The sequence below is a fragment of the Neltuma alba genome, unplaced genomic scaffold, assembly GCF_004799145.2.
Source record: "Neltuma alba isolate B1F8T4 unplaced genomic scaffold, ASM479914v2 tig00013478_pilon, whole genome shotgun sequence".
NCBI classification, from domain to species: domain Eukaryota; kingdom Viridiplantae; phylum Streptophyta; class Magnoliopsida; order Fabales; family Fabaceae; genus Neltuma; species Neltuma alba.
In genome coordinates, this window is record NW_021637711.1 from 212,614 (window position 1) to 233,849 (window position 21,236).

The following is a 21,236-nucleotide window of genomic DNA, read 5'->3' on the forward strand; positions in this document are numbered from 1 at the left end:
TGAAAGTTTATTTTATATATATCAATATTTTCTCCTCCGGTCATCTTCTCGCCCAAAATACTTCCACTTACCTCTGTGTAATTCAGCTTCTTTCCATTTATTTCGTTTTAAGAAAATTTACACTTTAAATTAGGCGGCTAAAACTATTCCTGTTGCAATTACATCCTCGATTTTTAGATTAATTTATGAGGAAATTATATATATATTTAAAATCTACATGAACCTTATTCAAAATTATACCTTAAATCCTTACGTAGTTGGGAGAGGTATCCACGTCTAGTGACGATAGTGCCTCAAGTAGGATTGTCTTTAATAAGAAAATACCTACCTATGCATATTTTTTTAAAAAAAAAGAATTCATTGGACCAAAAAAAAATCTCCAAGAATTCAAACTGATTCTAAATAGCATGAATTAAAAAAAATGAATCTCACCATACCATTGAGAACTTTTGGAATTAAATCTTGGAGTACCTTTTGTTATTAATTTTTTATATTGAAAATAATAGTAGTAATAATAAAATTGTACAAGCAAAGGTAATTCGAGTGGAGCCAATATACACACACTACATGGTCTAGAGTCAAGATCATTCTTGATTATTCCCCTTGATTATGAATATTTTTAGTGTAAAAGGGTTTGAAATTTAATTTATTGATTATTAAATTAATTTGATTCGACACTTCTATCATTGCAATCTGGAAAAACAAATCCATTTACCCACTTGATTCCTCCACCCAGTTCACTAATTACCGGTAATTAATTCTCCTATTAAATTAACTATTTATTAAATTTAAATACACAGTAACTTTTTTGTGTGGCCAAAATAAATAGTAACTATGAAACATCTTTTCCTGCAATAATAAAATCACGTGAAATAAATAGGGTGGACTGTAGAGCTTATTAAATAGCGTTCACAAAATTCAAACTCCTAATTTAAAATCAATAAAAAAAAAAAACAATTTTTGCCAACAAATCAATACCATTTTGTTGGCCAAAAAAAAATCAATAGCGTTTCCGGTTGGCCCCAAAAAAAAAGGTCAATAATATTGCTTTTCAATCAATTTAGACCCAAACATGAATATTTTTTTAACTAAATTTATAAATTAAATGCATCAAACCTATAACTAAAATATTGATATTTTCTTAGAATTGGTATTTAAATTTTTTGTTCTATATTTTCAAAAGGTGAAATTCTAAATGAGAATTTTTTTTGGTAGGCCGGAAGGTATATTAGAATAAAATTTACTTATATAAGAATTTTTTTTGTCAAAACATAATTCCAAAGTTTTGTCAGGAATTATTCCATTGTGCACTAAATATTAATTTTATATAAACGCTATGCATCATGGCAACTGATGATGGATTTAATATAATTTACCTATAGTCCCATTCTTACCCCAACAATCATTCAATATAATTAATTATCTTAAGTAATTAACACTAATTATAATATTAATCTTAATACTGATATTATTAATAGGAATAGTAATAACGACGACAACCTCAACAACAACCGCAACTAAATTCTTACTCTTTTATTGCCTCTCTTTATTTATAACATTTTAAACTCCTTATATATATATATATATATATATATAATCCTTAAAAAAGTGCTCTAATATTTAAATAAAAATACATGAACTCACTGCTCGCAAGCTTAAGATCATATGTACAAACCACATAAAATCCAACATATCATATTTATTAAAGCATATATACATCTAAATCTAATGGACAATTATGTTTTCGTTAAACTTAAAATGATGTTGTGTAAGGCTTCGTAAGGGAAAAAAAACAAATTCAACTCAGTAAATCTGTTTAGTACGACGTAACGAGTGTTAGCAATCTGAAAAGTGCTTCTCAAAGTATTTTTCCGTAAAACAAGGCAAACTCCTCTACATATTTATTTCGTAAACCATAAAACACTTTTAAAAACCATAGTTTGGTTTCATCCAAACACCCCCGTAAATTCACTTTTCATAAACTTAAAAAAGACACCTATATATTAACAATCTAATGAGCCAATTTAGTAGAACAAGGTAATCGCTGCTTCTTTGCAAGGTTGTGAACTAAAATTTGAATAATAACGTTGTTCATAGTTAATGCTTAATCATGCATCAGCTTTGACAAAATCTCCTCCATAAATATTTACGACGTGAAAATAGGAAAGATTTAGAAGGAATGTTAGCTGCAAGGCTTATCTAATAAGGATCAACCAACAAGCCAATGTTCAAACCCACACGCTTGTCACTTGTCGTACAGGAAACTCCTCCTTTCTTCCGCCCCTTTTGTCTCCCTACCCTGTCTCTCTCTACATATATCAAAATATATACATGCAATATATATATATATATATATATATATGTATAGCTTCCCACGCTAATAAATCATTGCCCGTTCAAGTGCTGCTACTCTCCCGCACCAACAAGCTCACTAGCCATGGCTTCTGCCACAGAAAAGCCTGCCGACCCTGAATACAGGTCTGAGCCGCCACCGCCTCCTCCTCCGGTCACCATCATCGACTACTTTCAGGTGGACGTAGCTCTGAGGTTTCTTCTGTTTGCGTCGTCTTTGGTGGCGATTGTGGTTATGGTCACCAGCAGCAAACAGAGCTTATGCCTTCTCTACCAGGAGGCCCTCCTGGTACTGTGCCTAGGCCTGCTAAGTTCAAATACTCTTCTGCCTACATGTGAGCAAGCTCCTCCTCCTCCTCCTCCTTCTTCTTCTCATCTCTTTCACTTATTTACGTCTCTCTCTCTGTGTATGTATCAGATGTCTCTCAGTTGTGAAAAAAGGTTAATCATACAAATATATGCGTCTGATTCTTTTTGGGTTAATTTTTAAGCTTACCAACTCCTTAACATCGAACCTTTCATATAAAATCCAGTAACTTCTATATACTGAAAAAACTTCTGTGAGTAAGGTGGAAAGTATTAAATGAGGAATTTAGTTTTCTTGGGATATGGCTAGTTTCGTTTGCAGAGATCTGAAGTTGATTTGGTGGGACTATCTCTTAAAACGTGGGATTCAAGAAGCATGCCAATCTTAATTTTCATTTGTCTGAAACTATAGTTAAGATCCAAGACAAAGTTGATGAGGCTTTGTCTCCCCCCCCCCCTCTTCTTTCTGTCAACCTTTCTTTTCCCCCTCAATAGTAGTAAATGACAAAAACAGTGGTAGATTCGCATGTTTCAGCAACCAGAAGGGGTATCATAGGACTTGTGAAGAATCCAAAGACAGCTTTTTTAGAATAGATTGCTTCCTCTTCGTCTTTGGCCAACAGATTGCGTCCTCTTCTAAATTAAAGGATTTTGTTTTGTTTTTAGTATTTAACATATATTAACTGAGAGAACCTACTGGAGAAAAGAATATATATGGTGTTTTTTTATCCCCTCATAGAAGATGCTTCTGGTTTAAAAATAAAAAACCACCTACCTCTGTGCTTCCTAGCTATGCGAATATCATTATTCATTAATTTTGTCTTATCTTTTTTACCTGTATTCTACTGAAACATACGACAAATATATCATATTTCTTTTAGAATACGCCAAAACTCTTGGCTCACAATTTTTATTCAAAAATTTAAACGTCAAAATCTTCCCATACGTACATTTCATTATATTTTAATTTCTTTCAAAGATTGAAAATTCTCAAACTGAGATTAGATACGATGATGATGCAGATATTTCGTGACGGCGTTCTCTGTTGCTGGGCTTTATAGCATCCTCACCGCTCTTGCATCAATCTCAGTCATGCCCAGACCTGATCTCAAACTCAAGTTCCTCCTCCACTTCATATTCTGGGACGCGGTAAGTTCACCAACCAATCAAACATTCGTTTTTTCTTTCTTCAGCATTTTCTTTAATTTGTATCCATATAAAAGAACCTGTAATTGAATTTCTTTCTGGACAAAAAAAATGAAGAACCCTTAGCCGAAGAAGAAGGTAGCTGTTTGGATCATGTCAAAATAAGTGTTTTTGGGTTTACAAAACAAAACTCATCTCATATATTTAACTCGTGTAATGCAAAATCACTTCATTCTTGATTAGTTGTTGCTATGATAATTGAATCGGAACCATATGATAAAACTATGATTTGGCATTGCAGCTGATACTGGGGATAGTAGCCTCAGCAACAGGGACAGCAGGGGGAGTGGCATATGTGGCTCTAAAGGGAAACGACCATGTGAATTGGAATGAAGTGTGCAATGTGTATGACAAATACTGCAGACATCTTGCTGGCTCCTTGGCCGTCGCTTTGTTCGGCAGTGTCATCGCCGTCTTCCTTGTCTGGCTTTCAGCCTCCTCACTTCACAGCCGAATTCCCCAGTAGATCATGATCATGATAATGCATCAGACTCAGTTATATGTGTTTGTGTGTTAGGGTGCCTCCTTCTTGGATTCACCAAGTCATTCAGTGTGTATCATAATAATAAGTTTCCAAACACTTGTTCCCTCCCGGGTGTTCATTATTTGTGTAAATGATAGTTATCTATTCTCCTGTGACCACTTTTGTAATTTGCATTCTATTTTGTGTTGTAAATGATCTGTAATTATTCTATTTGTATCAGAAACAGACTTTGTCATTCATATTTTCCACATACTTGCTATGTGGCTGACTTTAATTAGTATAATAAGACCTATTATAGGAGGTGTTTGGCAACCCTCAAAAGTGTTTCTCAGAAGCACTTTCCGCAAAACAAGACAAACTCCTCCACATATTTACTTCGTAAACCGTAAAAACACTTTTGAAACCATGGTTTGGTTTTTATCCAAACACCTCCATAATCGATATAAGTGTGAAGGTCCTCTTCCTAAATGCTGTGTTTTTCACAGCATTAGCAGAGAAAGAAGAGTGGAGGTGGTTCTGTTCGTAGAGTTTTTAAGGTTTTGGCCTTTGAGTTGCTACTAATTCAAAAGAAATATCAGAATGACAGTCACAGGCCAATTGCTTCCTAAGTTCTTTCCGAATCTGAACATATTTACATGGATAATTTTATTGCTTGCGAGTTCAGTGTCCCTGATCTTACAAATAGTGTCCAAGCAGAACAACAACCAACAATTCTGCAACTAGATAGATTGATACTATGGTGATACTTATAGTATACATGCATTAGAAGTCTGATCCTAAGCATAAATATATGACAGAACAAACATATTGCTCTGTTGTGATAAACACTATACGTCTATTAGCATCACAAGGATTATGGAAATAAGCATCCCTAGTCGTGTCCGTGGGTGATCTGGGTGGACCAAGGAGTTGTGTGGTGATCTTCCCCGGATATCTGAACACGTAAAACCTCGTGAATTGCACCTCGGCGAAGCAATGCCAGAAGGCGTCCATCATCAATCACCAAATCAGCTAACGAAACCCATTGGGAATGGGATTCATCCCTCATCCGGAAGCCATAGAACCATCTGCCAAGCTTCCACCACTTGATGCACACATGCCGCTCAGCAATCTCACTCGCCTGAAGGGCTTCTTTGAGCTTATCACCCTGCCACGAGAGGTGATTGTATACCAAAAAAGTGAACAATAACATCATTAAAGATTTACATTTAGATTCTTCATCCGGTTCTTTAACAAGGTTAGGGCAACACTATGCTTCTCTACGCACGTTTTTTGCAGTAGTAGCTTGATATCTGTCTAATGAAGAATGGAAAAATCAATTTATATACGGATAAGACTAAGGTTAAGTTTATTTGGTGTTTTCTATATATAAGGTGCCCAACATGTGGGAGAATTTTATTGAGAGATGCGCTGAATTATTAAAAATAAAAAATAAAAAATCCAGTCACGTCTTCATCACAGAACCTGATAACAAATTCCCAAAAAAATTACTTCAGTTTTGTCCTTTGTATCTATACCATGAAAAGCATCTATATAATTTAATCTTGGCTACCTGGTTCATGGCCCCATATTTAAGGGCACATATTTATAAGGGACGCATCATTATAATTAAACATTGGATGCACAGCAGTACCTAGTGACAATTTTAAGAAGGGCAAAAGAGAGAAAAAGAACTGGAAATATATAATATTGATTGGGATTCCACTTTATCCTCCTTCACTTTTTCTGAAGAAACATTCAGGTATAAGGCCATAAAGAAGAGGAATGAATTTCAAACAAAAGAGATAAGCAGATAAAAGAGAAATAATATCTACAGGAGATCTCCTAAGTTGATCTTCTTTTGGAAGTTCTTCATGATGAAAACTTGTAAACAAAGACAAAGGGCATAGTGAGTTAGATGAAGTTGGATAACCAGTTATCTTGCTCCCTAGTAAATGAAAAGTTGGAAGTAAGCTTGCACGTCTTTGCCATAATTGATTTAAGCATTAACAAAATATCATAGTGCTTCATAAAAGTTACCAAAGGATATTCAATTTAATTGAGATAAGATTTCAAATAGCCATGAACAAGAAACAAATGAAGAATGAAAAGGCACAAGTTCATTTATTAAATTAAAATTGGTCCTCAATAGTATAATGAGAATAAATATTAGATAGGGTATTTTGATTATGAAATTAACAAACATCATTACGATACAAGACCCACGAAACAAACCCTCAACCCGTCCCCAATTAATACTTACTCAGGTAAAACATACGTTGCTTCACTATCATATATACAAGCATAAGCCGTGTGGTACTATCACAGCAAGAATAACCAAGCAGCGACTAGAAAGAATGAATGTACTACCAGGATCAACAAGAAACAGTAAAGATATTTTCGTTCATGCTAGGCTGCTCTTATGTTTGCATCTATCAAAGTATCAATGATAACATATGCAACTACAGGATAATACAGAGGCAACAATTCAAGTATATTCATAGTATCATGTGCTAACCGTTCAAGTCCTAGCTGTCTAGAAGCAATTTTACGTAACTATCTTTTTGTTTTTTTAATACTCCATGCTGTATTACTCTGTATAGCTACATAAAGTGACCACAAAAAGTTAGTTTAAGATGTCAAATCTGCAGAAAATATTTACGTTTAAGGCTAATTAAAAAAAAAGTTGATAAAACAAAAGGTATTAGGTTTCAAGACATGCTCTTTCAGCCTAGAGGAAATCATATTAAAGGAATAAACTATGGTAGATCAACAATTGTGCCCAGAGTTTTCAGGAAAAACAACTTCATCCTGGATACTACTTACACACCGTGAATCATGATAAATGCTAGTTGGCAGAAAGTGAGACATTAATTATGATGAAACAACAAGAACAAGAAAGAAGTTTGATTAGCTGAACTGCGTGTAAAATAATCACTGTAGTGGTGGACATTATGGGAATACCGGAATTCTAAGCCAAGTGAGGCAATAGTGTAGGCCAACCAAGTTAATCAACACGTTCAGTTTAGTTCTGAAAAGGCACATCTGGACATCTTTGAAGCTAAGCTTCATATCATCCAATCAGTTAATTGCTTTCAGATAGTCCCCAACCTCTAGTGATTTAGAGGGTGAGCTCTCTTCCACAAACTTGGCAGCAGCTGCTGCTCTAACTGCCACCTCATTGTGCTTCACGATGTACAGTTTCCTCCATTCCTGTAACCCAATTTCCAAGTAAATAAATAATAAAATAGGCCCAATATCAAATATGCCAAGAGTCACAGGAAAAAAAAAATGAGTACATTAAAGATTTATACCCTCGATAATTAATCCCATTGAGCTTGAGTCTGTGTAATTAATTAGTGAATGAATTTATCTGTGAAAATAACAAGCTCCATGGACTAATAACTTTATGAAAGGTAAACTGATCTAACAATTAGGGGGCAAGTTAGTAGCTTACTCCAGACAAAACGGTGCGAAGCATGTTAATTTCTTCCATACACGAGAACATGATTAAGACATTAACACAATGATAATTACTTACCTTCTAAGCTCAGCAGAAGCAGGGAAAAGGACCTTGGGTATAGTCTATAAGTCAATAGAAGTCATTAAAATGAAAATCGAATAATTTGAGGATGTTGAAGTCTTGATGATCAAATGTTACACACCGCCTCAATTCAGAAGCTAAAAGCAGATAACTGGATCACCCATTTAAAAAAAAAAAAAAAAAAAGGTGGGGAAAGGAGAGAAATTGGGGATACCTTGAGATTGGGAGCATTGGGAGGAGTGGAAGAAGATGACAGAGAAGGCCATCTTTCTCTAGTTAAAGACTCCCAGATACAATCTGAGCCACAAAGTTCCCTCCAAAACCTTGAGCAACAGCCCAACGCGCACAAATCTCGTACCTTCTCGCACAAAACCAAGGAATCAAACAAATTGGAAAACAAATAATAAAAAAAAAATAATCGGAAGTTATCTATGCTATGGTGCGTATAAAATCACACCGAAAGCATCGAAGCAATTTTGAGGGCAACATCTTCAGGTAGCGTGTTCTGGATAGCTTCCAGTTGCTTCATTTCTCTTCGGTCTTCGCGGAAGAACAACACATGAAGAACAGATTAGTAAGAAGCCAAGCTCGTGGTACCGAGCGTGTGGGAATTTTTTTTCCCCCTTAAACTTGACCAAAAACTATTTTTGGAGACAATGGGCTTCAACATGGGCTCATGGGCTTGGATGCTGGGTCTCGATCCAATATAATGGCCCAAATATAGAAAGAAGACACCTAAGCAAAATGGAAATAAACGAGACTGGCTCATGAACAGAGGATAATTTTTATTGTTACAAAAAACAATTAATGCAATTTTTTTGTCCAGGAAAGAGTTACCAGAAATAGTTATGTTATGTGATATAATCCATTTATTTGGATTGAATCGTAGTGGGCTCAAATAATGAATAATTGAAAATCTTTTATGTAATGATTTTTATGAAATTGAAATTCGAGATATCATGTTAAACAATATTGAACTATTTCCATTCCGCTCAATTGTTGTTGAAAACTGAAACTATTTATAAAATTTATAAATAATATGATCCTGTTATCAGTGGTGCTCATATGATTATTTTTATTCAAAGGGTAAAACACTCTTAAGTCAAAAATAAGAAAATGGCTACTTGAGGTAAGATTAATTAAAATATATTCAAAAAAAATATTTCATAAAATTTTGAGTAAATATGATGGTGTTATAATTAATTAATTAAGGGGGATTGACAATAAGAGCGCAAGAGTTTGACAAATAAGTCAAAAATGTTCAAAGTGACTATATATACATTGGCTGCTATATGTATATTCATAGCCAATTAATTAAGTTGGCCACCTACTCTGATGTTCCACCAACACGGCTTAACAACCTTAAACTTATCCATTTCCCAATTACTTTATGTCAAAGTAGCCATTAATTTCATTTTAATTAGTTGATATGCTACCCACGCTGCTTAATATTACCTCTAGTTCTAATTTTAAATGTGATCTTATAATTAGGACTGAAGATAATATAAGAACTAGTTTACTAATTTGAGTAGATTAAAAAAATTAATTAAATTAGTTATTTGTAATAAATAAGTATTGTCTTTTTTAAAATATCCTTACTAATCGAGCGTTATTTGATGAAATATTTAACTTATGCAACTACTGAAAGGGGTATCTTGAAAAAAAGAATAAATATGATGGACAAAGTGAATTGAGGTTTTATACTTAAAATCTAATTGAAAATCAAACTAGCTCTTATATTAACGAACAAAGATAGTATAATGTAAACGGGACCCAAATTATATTATTTATTCATAAGATATAAATTAAAGTTATTACCGGATCAAGCAGAGCCTAACTAACACTGGATACCTTTTTTAAAACATTTTTAAATGTAAAGTTGTGAGTTTGAACTTTTAATTCTAAATACAAAGTTTATTTTAAAATATAAATTATATTATAAAATGAGTATTATATTTAAGACTAAAAGAGTATAACAGATTTCTTTATTTGGCAAAGAAAGTTCATATTATATGTTATGCAAGCCTTTCTCATTAAGGGAGATATAGGGTTGTATAACATAATACAAATGCACATCAAATTAAATATTATTCAAAAATTTTCACGCAATTAAAGAGTAATTGATTGATTGGGAGACAGCAGCAATGATATACATTAGATGTACCACATTATAACAAAAATATTTCTTTTCCTTTTTGCATTTTTCTTATCACGTGAACCAGAGATTACTTAAAACTAAATATTTTAAATATTAGATAAGCTAACATTATCTAATTATCTAATCTCATAAATTCATACACTAACATCATTCATTGTCCGCATGCATTAATATCAATAAATGTCATCTCATCTATCTTTTGTTTTTTTTTTTTGGCCAATATCATCTCATCTATCTTCCTCTTATAAGAGGCATTTAACAACTTTTTCACATATTAAAAAAGTATTCATTTTTATTAAATATGTCCATATTTTCAGTTTTTTTATAAAATATTTTTCCTTTATCAATTTTATTAAATTGTTTTGGTCTTATCTTTCTCTACGTCTTTATGGTACTTAAAGGAAAAAAGTAACTGATGCTTCTAGAAATGATAAGAAATGATAAGCTCACTGATGCTTCTAGAAATGACAAGCTCTCTTATAAAAATATGCACAGGAGCCTTTTTTTTTTTTTTTTAATAATCATGTGAAAAATCAGAAAAAATATTAATCCATTATGTTTAAAATATGAAAAATATAAAAAATTACGGGGGTAGGATTTTTTTCTCTGTGGGCGGGGCATTTTTCTTTCGGTAAACTATTGGAGGTGTGTAATAATTGACTTCTCATAAATTCATTTTTGTTAAAAATTGTACTCATTCGGTTCTAAATATAAAATCTTTTTTGTAATATAATTTACACTACAAAAAAATTTTATACTTAGGACTGGAAGAATATCATTTATAAATGATAAATAATACAACTCATTTTAATATTATTTAAATTCTTGTTCTTTGAAAAAAAATGAAAAATGAAAAGAGAAGAAAAAAAAGAAATGAAAGGGACAAGAGGGAAGGTGAAGTATAAGGTGACCAACCTTAACAACCAATAATGTGTATGTCAGTTGATGAAGAAGCTGTCCTTATACTTCAATCCTCTCTTTGCCTTTCCTTAATTTTAAGCAACTTCCCCTTCATCCCCACTCCTTTTAATTTATTATTCCTCATCATTTCATATCATAAACACTAATTTTAATTATCTTTTAAACAAACCATTAAAAATGTTATCGACCTGTTGGATTTGAATTAACTTGTTTTAAGTGACCTGGTAACTCGCAATATAAATATGTGAAGAAAATTTTGTCTCATAAAACCTAAAAGTGTTTTTTTCACAGGATTTTCAAGCACTTGCTAAACATGTTCAGTTATATGCACTCCAATTTGTTGGAAATTTGAGATGAAATGTACATACTATTTTACTCTCTTGTATCTTTAATATAAGAATTAATTGGGGAATTAGATTTAGCCCTGAATACAATATCTAAATTTACTTTGTTTTTCATATTCATTATTATCCCCTAAACTAATTTATATAAGTTTTAAAATGATATATAATATAATATTGTACAAAAATATTTTAAGGAGATCATGCCATATATTTTTGTTATCCTTCACCTAGTGGAAGGAACTCAAACACCAATCATACCCACAAAAATTCGACATGCAAATTTATCAAACAGCTTCGATAGATCATATCACATTTATTATAATTAAATAATATATTTAATCTTTTAATGTACCCAGACTAATAAAATGATTTTTATGTGAGTAGCATCATATAGACATATTATACCTTGTACTGATGTAGTATGTGTTTTCTCTTTTATATAATGTTAGGAGTGAATCTAATCCCGGTGGACTGGATCAATTGATAGGAATCATCATAACGTAACCACGGGTCTCTAGTTCGAAGCATGAGAATATAGCACCGTAGGGGCCAGGGACGCCAATTTTAATGGCTTTTGTCAAGTCTCGAATCAGAATTAGTCAGGACTCGTTAGTTGAGTTTTCCGTGACATAAGGATTGGCCTAAGATACTGGCTGCATTACACAAAAATGTTAGAAGTGAATCTTTTACTTTATCGGCGTAAAAAATTGAGGAAAACCATGATTGCTTAAACGCCAAGTTTTCCCCCTTTATGTCCATTATTCAACAATGTCATACACACTTAATTTCATGCTTTTCACCATTTGGGCTATGCTTTTCTTCCTTTTTACTTTCACATAAAATACAAAAAAAAGAAGATCCATTTTGAGATAACTTGTCAATGAATACAAATCCAAATTTCAAGATACGTTGTGTTTAGGTTGGTATTGTAATTGTCTGTGTATACATATGTGTATGCACATATATAATATGTTACAGTCAATCATAACAAAAAATTGTTTAAGTGGAAGCGATTAATTTTATTTCAGCAAAGTTTATATTGATTTGAGTTTAACAATAATTAAATTTGGATTAATTAATAGTATCATAAACATTAAATGTTAAAAAAATAAAATACATAAAGGAAAAAGTATAAAGATACTAACAAAAAGTATAAATATGCACATTTGTTATGTTAACTTTGGAATGGAGGAATATTCGCTTCATGATATATGGTTTCAATAGATGCCTCACGCTGTTGCTAGTCATTTCGGTAGCAAGAGAAAAAAGTTGTATGTAATTATATACATCTGCATGTTATTATTTTCAAAACACGTGAAAAAAGATTTAAAAAGTTGGAAAATATTTTTATCAACATTTTTAATCTCTGTGTATATTAAAATTTTTTTGGTTGGCAAAAAAAAACTATTTTCTCTTAATATGATTAAATATAATTCAATTGCTATTAATACTAGCATAGAATTATTGATTGATTTCATCAAATTAATTATATGATTATTATAATCATTATAAATTGATTTGGATTAATCTGTGATTATGCTTTTAAAGTACTATTTAGTGGCATTTAATATTTTAAAATATTTTTATTTAATTTAATTTTTAAAATATTTCCTCAATAGCACTCAATAATTCAAAATTTTACGAGCAAAATTACACAAGAAATAGTTTAGGATATTTATTATTCTGAGAAAATATTTGATAAGTAAAACCACATTAAAAAATTATCTTAGGATGCTGATCACTACTGAAAATGCTTTTAAGATTAAAAGTGTATTAAAAATACTTAAGAGTACTGAGTATTACTAAGAAAATATTTTAAACAAATTGCACAATAAGCCAATTGATTTTGTATTTTTTTTCATTTTTATACTTTTATTGTATATAATCAGGCGTATATTAAAAAAAACTTGAATTAATATAACATTTTCAGGCAAACTATTACATTGGGGTTGCAGCCAATGTCATATCTTTTTTCTTGGGGAAATGTCATCTTAAATCTGAGGGAACCCAAAAAAAAAATCTTAGTTGATTAAAGTATTTATTTATTTATTATATCTAAAGCAAATTAATCCAACCAAAACACAGAAAAAACAAGCTTTGTAATAAACAAACAATTGCCATAGCAGGGGAAGCCAGTCATGCTGGCAAGGCTAGCCGAAGCCTTAGAGACATGGGCCCATGTGTTGTACCTACTCAGCCAATCACATCTTGCCACGTTAAACAAGAGCATGCAAAAAATGTTCGTGGTCGGCAAAATTTTCAGGCCACGTGGCTCTGATTGTGCTGTCCGATCAGGATTGGTTGGTATGGGTTAACCATGGAAGCTTCCTCACTACATACAAACTCACAGTACTGACTCTGAAACACACAGAAATATCACCTGGTGGGTCATCCAAATCGTTCCGGTTAAAAAAAAAAAAAATCCAAAATCGTTGATATTTTCCTCCAATTTCAACTTAATTCAAATAAATTACAAAATAAAATAAATTGTTAATTACTACATCATATTAAACTCAATCTTTCCGAAATATTCTTAAATAATATTAGATTATATATAAATTTATATGTTATGATTGGGTTGAAAAAATTGATAAATATAATAAATAAAATAGACTGTTATTTTATATTTAAAATCAAATATAATTTTTTAACTAGTTTTTATGCGAAGGATCATAGTAAGCATTTAATAAAGAAATTATATAAGAGCACAATATTTTTTTGCCAGCAATATAAGGGTACAATATTATGACTAGTCAAAAATTCTTTTTTTCTCACTCCTTCACCTTTTTTCCTTAATTTTGTGTAGTTTAAATTTACAAATTTTTAGTCCATTATATTATTTTATAATTTAATTATTTTTAACAAAGATATTATCTAAATAATTAATAATTAATTACAAAACATTTTAATATCTTATATAATGTATAAAAAATCATTTTCATTATTAAATAATATTAAAAATATCAATGAAAGTTAGTCTCTAAATTGTAAAGGCTATTATGTTGTTCAATCATGTAAGAAAAGTCTTCAATTTGAATAGATTATACTTTTTTTTATCCACTATAAGGAACAAATAATATAAATATATTAACATTGTTAAGACAATATATAATTAACTAAAATATGATAGGAAGAATTTTACATTTCTAACTTATGATATACTACATATTCTACCAACATGTTTTCTTTTTTATATAATTAAATTTTTAGCCCACAAGCAATTACTTTTTTCCAATCTTAAAATAATCTATTTAAACCGTTTTGCTAGAAATTCCAATATGATTATGGATTAAGGTTACGCAAGTGGCCTGATGACCTAATAACCTGGTCTTTGTGAAACTAATTATTTAGTATTATTATTTTTTATAATTTTCATATAATATATTATTTTTAATCATCATCATCAATATTTTTATGATTTTAATTTTTGAAACCTCTTTTAAAATTTTAAATTAAGTTTTAAATTAATGTTATAAAAAATGAAAGCAAATTTTAAACATATAAAATTTTAAAATGATTGTTTTTACCATGATATTATTTTTATAAAAAATTATTTTGAACGATGTTAATAATTTTTTTATGTGTTAAATTATTTTTTTCCGCAATTTTAAAATATTAAAAAAAAACGTTTTGAGTCCAGCCAGCCAGAGCCCGACGAAAGCCACACTGGCTTAAATGGCACATCGGCAGCCTGTTATAGAGTGGTTGGCAAGAGAGAGATGCGCCCCCACGGAGTTTTTCTGTCTCAAAAACATTCTTTTCTTATGAACACATCTTTGAATCTGGCAAGTCCAAGCTCAAGAGTTCCAACTTGAACTGTTTCAACTTTGATTCCACAATCACAAAACAACACTTGAACAACAAAAAGAACACCAGAAAGAAAAAAGCTTTTACTGTTTTTTCTGCTTTTCCTTTCTTTTCCTTTCCTCTGTATATATGTGGGGGTGTCTGATAGAAGCTCATTTCTTTGACTGTACCCCATTTTGTGGGTGACTACAAATCATTGCTCTCTCACCTTTTGTCTGGTAAAGTTAGGGTCTCTTGTATTAGCGTATTCTCACATTCCATTTATTATAACCCCTTTTCTACTTTTCAAGATCGGTGAGGAAAATTATTATTAGGGTTCTTTCATTTATATTTTTTTCTCCTTTTCCGAGGGCTGGATAATCTTCATGGGGTAAGATGTTTTGGTGGGAGGAAAATGAGGGAAAATGTGGGTGGAGCAAGTGTTGTGGGAATGCGATGAGGAGGAGAGTGTGTGAGTAAGTGTATTGAGTGAGATATGGGCTGTGTGTTCGGAAGAGAGGCGTCGGCGAAGTTTTCCGGAGAGACGGTGTTGGAGAGGGAGAAAGCGAGGGAGGAGAGGAAACAGGAAGTTGCAGCAGCAGCGAAAGCAGAAGTGATTGAGGTTCAGAATGGTGGGAATCGGAAGGAAGGTGGAGAGGAGAAGAGTACACGTCCAAGAGGGGAAAGGCGGCGATCGTCGCGGCCAAATCCGAGGCTGAGCAATCCACCTAACCATTTACACGGCGAGCAATTGGCGGCAGGATGGCCGTCTTGGCTCTCCAAGGTTGCAGGGGAAGCCATCACGGGTTGACGCCTAGGAGAGCTGACACTTTTGAAAAGCTTGATAAGGTGTATCACATCTTGGGGTAATCTTTGTTTTGTTTCCATTACAAGCTTGTGGAAGCGGAACACAGCTTTCTTTGGTTTGATTATGTTGTTTGCATTTTGAGAAAGTGTGATGTAAGGAGGAGTTGACTCTCGGGGTGTGACGCTTCTTTGTTTTTCTGTTGTTTTCCATTTCCTTAAATGGAGAGTGTTGATGTTTTCTTTCAACCGAGTTTAAGATTAATTTTATTGGTAATTTATGTTGCCATTCTCTATCGTCTGGTTTTTGAAATGCAAGCAACACGTAAAATTAGTAATACTGTTTTTTTGGCATGCTTGGATTGGAAATTTGTGCTTGCATGTAAGTTGAAAGCCTTCCAGTTTCATCAAACCCTCATAAATTTGTTTTTATTTCTACTTATTTCCGATGTTATAAACTTTAAGGATTACTATCTTTTTTTAATGTTCAGATTGGCCAAGGCACATACAGTAATGTATACAAAGCCAGAGATAATTTAACTGGGAAAATTGTTGCCTTAAAAAAGGTTCGATTTGACAATTTGGAGCCAGAGAGTGTGAAATTCATGGCCCGAGAGATTCTCATATTACGTCGACTGACTGGATCATCCCAATGTTGTCAAACTGGAAGGTTTAGTGACTTCTAGAATGTCATGTAGCTTGTATCTTGTTTTTCAATACATGGAGCATGATCTAGCCGGACTTGCCACAAGCCCCTCAATTAAGTTCACCGAGCCTCAGTATTGACATTTCAGGCCTTGGTTGGTTCAAATATAATTTTTTAGATAAATTTTTTCTTTGTGGCGAATTTATTTTAATTATCATATCCATATCTATTTTAGGTTAAGTGTTACATGAAGCGCTGTTTTCTGGTCTGGAACACTGTCACAACCGTCATGTGTTGCATCGAGATATAAAGGGGTCAAACCTTCTTATTGACAATGAAGGGATTCTTAAAATTGCTGATTTTGGATTAGCTTCCTTCTTTGATCCTGATCACAAGCACCCTATGACAAGTAGGGTGGTGACTTTATGGTATCGACCTCCAGAACTTCTTCTCGGGGCCACTGATTATGGTGTGGGAGTGGACCTCTGGAGCGCAGGTTGCATTCTTGCAGAATTGTTGGCCGGAAAGCCAATTTTGCCTGGTAGAACAGAGGTAATCTTTGAATGACTGAATATACCATACCATAGAGTTTCTCTTGCCATCTTTGCGGGGAATAAAAATGTATTCACTTCAGTAGTCGATGGTGCAGGACTTTGTTGCCATTGGCTTCTCAATTTTCCGCAACTTCTTGTTTGTGAGGTTGGTGCTTTTGTTCTCTTATATAGTGTTATTCATGCTTTCTAGGTGGAGCAGCTACATAAGATATTTAAGCTATGTGGTTCTCCTTCTGAAGAGTATTGGAAAAAGTCAAAGTTGCCTCATGCTACCATTTTTAAGCCCCAACAATCATACAAGCGATGCATATCAGATGTATTCAAAGATTTTCCACCATCATCCTTGCCACTAATCGAGACCCTTCTTGCAATTGATCCAGCTGAACGTCAGGCCACTGCTCTGCTGCCTTGCAAAGTGAAGTAAGATTTAAATTTTGGTTCCCAAGTGAACACTTCAAAATCACCTTGTTTTTGTTGTCTCTTTATGCTTGATTGCTCCCTTCTTGTCATCTAATGTCAGATGAACTGGTAAAGTCAATCTCTTCCAAAAATACTAAAAAAGGGTTTATATCATACTACAAGAATATGACTGACAATTTCATTATATATATGAATAGAGACGATTTTAATATAGACAACCTTCTTTTCATTATCTCTTTGATCATGCTGTTCTGACTTTAGTGTGCCTATTTCTGTTAATCAAAAGGGAAAAAAAGAAAGAAAGAAAAACGTAGTGCTTTGTATCCATGTTCTTGGGTTATAATATGAGAAGTGTACAAGTTTAATGGACAAATGTGTGGCCATCGAATTAAAATATAAACTTGTCTTGTTATTGGAAAATTGTGCATTTGTTATATTTTAATTGGAGATTTTGATAGCAAGTATTTAAATAATTGCATCTGAGTGTAATCATTAATCATTCTATTACTCAAGTGATTGAAGTTTCTGTCATGATTTCATAATAACCACCTGAAGATATGAAATTCTGTTTACAAGTGCACTTAGTTTCATTAAAAATACATGCATTCAACCCCCCCCCCCAAAAAAAACCCCTAAAAAAAAAAGGAAAAAAAAGTGAACGTTACCCTGTGTTCAATTATATATTGAAAATGCATGTCCTTGGGCGCTTTTCTAAAATAAACCCTGGGTTATATGTTGTGGACCTCTGCTTGTGCTTACTCCTTACCATTGCTTTTCAGCACATGCAAGCAACTATTTAGCTTCTTCTTCTTCTTCTTCTTCTTCTTTTAAACTCTATTCCTCTGCTACTACAGACGCTTCTATCCAAGTTCTGGATTGTCATGGTTTTTCTTGTTTTGTACTAAATCCTGTTATGCTAACTTGTTTAATTAAAAGTTGATAAGCTAAGTCAAAAAAGTCAAGGGATGTGTGAGCTACTTTCTTCTCTTTACTAGATTCAATTTCTTGCATCTTTGGGCATCGTTTACTTATAAGTGGCCATACTATTTTGAGGCAGAAGTCTGGTTGGTTGTTGCTAACTGAAAATGATGATAGTTATGCACTGGTCGTTTTATTTATGACGCTGCGCTGATTAATTGCACTTAAATTTCTCAAGAGTTTCAATAATTAGATGTGGGGATCCTAATTTGATATTGATTGTTTCTCTTTTGTAGTTCTTCACTACAAGACCTTATGCTTGTGAGCCATCTAGCCTTCCAAAATATCCTCCCAGCAAGGAGATGGATGCAAAGCTACGAGATGAAGAAGCTAGAAGGTGGAAGGCTTTGGTTACTTTTGAGTTCTGATTCATTTGAAAATTTGAACAATAATCTAAATATGCCTCTGGTTAAATTATAAAGGGCAGATCCTTCACTTATTTAAATGAGTGTTTCCACTATCTGAGGAATTTCTAATAATCTGCATAAAATTTGTTATGAAAATTTTCATACAGGACAAGACTCAGCTTGTGTTTTCATTATAACCCGCTAACTTCATTTCTAGCATATTGCCTTAGTCTTATTAGAATATGTAAATGTTTTCCTATTCGTTGGTACACTCATTTCTATTATATTTTTGCTGTTCCCATCTTTATTGATGGAGCAAGTTAGATGGCATCTATGTGACACGAACATGCATGTATGTTGCTGTTCTTTTCCAAACGAACCTTTTCACGGACCCCTCGTTGATTTTATCAGCAGTAGAAGATTTTTTATTTGTTTTAAAAAACAAAACGAAAATGTACACATTGTGATATTTGACTTCATCGTTTGCCATCAATGTAGATTGAGAGCAGCGGGTAAAGCCAATGCTGATGGTGCTAAGAAATCTCGTCCTCGTGACCGGGGAGGGAGGGGAATTCCTGTTCCGGAAGCCAATGCTGAGCTTCAGGCAAATATTGATGTATGTCTATTAAGAAATCTCATTCGCTTCGAAAAACATCTCGTGCTTGTCACAATTAACTTGAAGTACATATATTTTAGTTTCATACTCATTTGTTCTTGGCCATCTTTAATACAGTGAAGTTGCGTATTGTTCACTTTATTTTTTTGTGGATATGTTGTTAGCTTGATCCAACAAGTTTACCTTCTTGCCATATACTGCAAGTTTGTTGATTTCATATTTGTTTTTTACCAAGCAAGAATTATTTGCTCCATGTCAATTTGGTTGCTAGCTATCTTAGTAGAGCACTTTCTACCTTTAGTCATACGTGTATCCGCACCAAACCCCTGGCAACCTTCAAGAAGTATTCTCATGGATCTGCTTTTAAAATGATAGAATTGTAAAATTGGTCATGAGAGCACATTTAACTTGTTCAAAATCATTGTTTGGAATGAATGTCTGGATATTGAGGTTTAGCTTTACATCTAATGGCTCTTATGATTTAACCTCCAATACAGAGACGGCGATTGATAACGCATGCAAATGCTAAGAGCAAGAGCGAGAAGTTTCCTCCGCCCCACCAAGACGGAACTCTAGGCTATACTCTGGGTTCTTCACATCACATGGATCCAGTATTTGATCCTCCTGATGTTTCATTTAGCTCTACAAACCTGTCATACCCAAAAGCCAATATTCAAACATGGTCTGGTCCATTAGTGGAACCTGCTGGCGGGATGGGTGCCCCAAGGAGAAAGAAGAACATGGCAGGTGAATCGAAGTCGTCGAAGAAGGACTCAAAAAGATAAGATTATGTCAGGAGCCAACAGAAAATTCTTGTAATATAGCATCGGTGATTTTTGAGGAGCCTGCATGAAAGTGGAAAGCGCAAATGCTTGCTGATTTGATGTGTGCAGCTGGTAAAAGCCATTAATATCATCATATCACAGAGAGATATAAGTTTGACATCGTAATTCCTACTTCGATTTCTTTCTTGATCAGAGGTTTAATCTTTATCCTGTCTATGTTAATCTTTCTTTCTTCCTTTCTTCTGTTGAAAAGTCTAATTAGATTAGAGGAACATCTAATAAACTGCGACCAGTATTCATATTTTATATTCGTCCCTAATTTTGTTACGTCTATAATATTCACCCATAGTTTTTCCCCTCTTCTTTCATTGCACTCTAGAAGCCTGTGAACCCTGCAGTAATCATAAATACTTGGTTGAACTTGGCTTTGGTTTGTTCATCATGGTAATCTCAGAACAATGAATAAGGAATGTGTAGGAGTGTCTTGTGCCTGTTTCATCCTATGTTACTTGCATTTGTCAGTCTTACATTCATTCCTTTATCATTGGATTGATATCATTGGCACATATATAAGCTTGATAAGTTATGTGCCGACGCCCAAAAGCTTTATTCAACTAACTCAAAAAACAGCCAACAAAATAAACTTAAAATTTGGGTCGTTTAAATTATGTGCTTTTAGTATTCTAATATGATTATAAAATTCTAATGTGTTAAATGAATATTTTGTATTGAATAATAAATATAATATTAGTTTATATTTGTTATTTATGCATCTCTATTTAGTTCTTCATGTTTTTGCTTGTTAGCTAATCCCTAAATCATATTCCTCAGTTTTTTCCCTTTAAAAAAGTGTTTTCTGGTTCTAACTAAACTTTCCATTACGTGTTAATTTTATTGGAAAGTATATAATATTCTACGCTAAAATATATTTTTGTTCTTCACTTTATATTTCCTTTTACCTGTCTCTTAATTTTATTTTTTAATATGGCCCTTTAAAAATTTTAAA

At 32.9% G+C, this 21,236-nt stretch overlaps 1 long non-coding RNA gene and 3 pseudogenes across 1 annotated transcript; 2 read left to right on the plus strand and 2 right to left on the minus strand.

Moving 5' to 3' along the window:
* Positions 1–1,912: 1,912 nt before the first annotated feature.
* LOC114737680 (uncharacterized) lies at positions 1,913–16,872 on the minus strand. The gene is made up of 3 exons (XR_003739460.1): positions 16,805–16,872; positions 9,312–9,326; positions 1,913–1,923 (listed from the first exon to the last, which is right to left on the minus strand). It is a non-coding gene; the product is annotated as an uncharacterized LOC114737680 (long non-coding RNA).
* LOC114737677 (CASP-like protein 1D2) lies at positions 2,330–4,600 on the plus strand (annotated as a pseudogene).
* LOC114737678 (uncharacterized) lies at positions 4,958–8,470 on the minus strand (annotated as a pseudogene).
* LOC114737679 (probable serine/threonine-protein kinase At1g54610) lies at positions 15,523–20,669 on the plus strand (annotated as a pseudogene).
* Positions 20,670–21,236: the final 567 nt, after the last annotated feature.